Source organism: Callithrix jacchus, chromosome 9 (genome assembly GCF_049354715.1).
Source record: "Callithrix jacchus isolate 240 chromosome 9, calJac240_pri, whole genome shotgun sequence".
Taxonomy (NCBI): Eukaryota; Metazoa; Chordata; class Mammalia; order Primates; family Cebidae; genus Callithrix; species Callithrix jacchus.
The window spans coordinates 22,012,903-22,015,228 of NC_133510.1; positions in this window are offsets into that span (position 1 = coordinate 22,012,903).

Sequence of the window (2,326 nt, forward strand, 5' to 3'; positions counted from 1 at the left end):
ATGTCTTCTTTCGTAAAGTGTCTGTTCATCTCCTTTGCCCACTTTTGAATGGGCTTGTTTGTTTTTTTCCTGTAAATCTGTTTGAGTTCTTTGTAAATTCTGGATATCAGCCCTTTGTCAGATGGTATCTTGCATGTTCTGCACATGTACCCCCAAACCTAAAATGCAATTTAAAAAAAAAATAGAGAAAAAAAAAAAGAGTTGCCTAGTTCAGATACCTGTTTTCAAATATACCTGGAAGGATTTTTTTTTAACAAGGGCTTTGTGGAGATTAAAATAAAATATGTTTATAGCAAGTGAACATTTCTGCCCAGAGACCTATATTTAGATTATCTTGTTTTAAATATACAGTGTAATAAGAAAAATACACAGTGGATCCCGATGTAAACCTTTAACTCCATTTTACTAAAGAGTGCTATTAAACTTGGACAGTGTGTCTAAGAAGCATAGTGTCTGTTCTGTTTAGATTTCTGTGTGTTTCATAGCCACTGAGAAGAGACTCCTTCATGCTTCAATACCTTTACTGTTAATGGTGGGTAGTTAGTTGGTTGTCCCATCTTGAAATTGCCATGTTATGCTCTGGCTTTCAGCACACCTCATTCATTCTAGCAGTAGAGTCTCCTTCTGGATCAGTATCCTCTTTACACTCTGGAAATTAGAGAAGTATTATTAAACAGAATCAGCAGAAAAGTAATTCTCTCCCCAGACTCCAAGTCTGAAAAACACTTCTGATTTTACAAAACATATGATAGTCCCTGTGCAACAGTATAAAACTTCACCAGAGAAGCAAAAGCCCATGGACATTATATTCAATTACTTCATGTTAAATACTTTTTAAATCATCATTGATCAGAACTGAAGATCAGCTATAAAAAATAACATGAACAAAGATTCATAAGACGATTCAGAAGAAAGTTGACTACCACAAAAGTTAAAGAAAACAGCAGATCTATTAAAATTACAAATTAAGCACCTTAAAAGTTAGACATCTTGGTGAGATGGTGAGGAAATAAACAGTGCACAGAGGATGTGAGAAAAGATCCCAAGTCAGACGCGAATCCCTGCAAAATGATACATTTAAAATTTTTTTAAATCTTTGCTGAGACAGAGAAAATAGTTTTCTATTCAAACTTCATATACTTACTTCTTCATTTAAAAACAACAGATTTAGTGCACACATTAAATATTATATAATAGTTGGAATTGTTTATTATACCCAACTGGATATAATTATTCCTTAAGAATAACATTGGTAATAACTAATATAATATATGAGGTACAGACTTCATTGGAAATATACCTTAAAGTTCTGTTTCAGTTTTCATATCAGTAAAACATTTTCTATATTCTAAAATGTCCCCTTCTTGCTAATAGTGTTTCTAGTTTATTATAATCTCAAATTACTTGTGCTTTTGACATAGACAGTCACTAATACATTTTAATGAACTGAAATTTTCTAAAAATAAAAACAAGTATATTTCAAAGATATTCGCTGTAAGCAATGTTTTCATAATGTTTTGAATTAGAAAGATGAACACTACTGCATCTTGAAGATAAATAATTATTGATTTATTTTTCATATATGTCTTATGATAAGCGATTCCAAACTGCTATGTTAATTCGGCAGACCACAAAGCTGGATTGTCATAGTGAAATTTAGCAACCTAGTTTAGCTAAACATTCTGATATTTCTTTCCAATACAAATCAGTTTTCAGTACAAGAATCAAGGAAGTTACCTGATGCTACGACTATATAACTCAGATTCTTCTCAAGAAATGTCTATATCCACAGAAGGAATTAATAGATTCACTTACCAATTAATATTTTTGGCCAAAGTAGAATCAAATATATGGGAAAATTCTGTACAATTTTCTGTTGTTTTTTATTCACCATTTTTGAATCGTCTGAACCAATTAACTCTTAGGCTGTATATTGGATATTTAACTTTTTAAATAGACCAATAAATCCCCAATCATGATGAACAGTCCCACACTGCTTTAGAATTTCAGATGACTGAGACTGCCAACTGGAGGAGATGCCTCTTGGCTGGTCCCGGGGTGGAATGTGATTTTCACATCACTGCGCAAACTACACACAGTCATCCAGTCATCACAAAAACATGGCACAGAGATAGGTCAGTGATAGCAAGGGATGCATCTTTCTTGTATGTGTGTTTTCAGTTCTATTCAGAGTTCTATTTCTATATGATTAAAGTCCATTTATATTTCACCAGTTATACAAGGAATGGAAAACCTGAGTTAACTGGAATCAAATGTCCAGGTTTTCCAGAAACACTGAATTGGTAGTTCCTAAGCTGTTCACCTC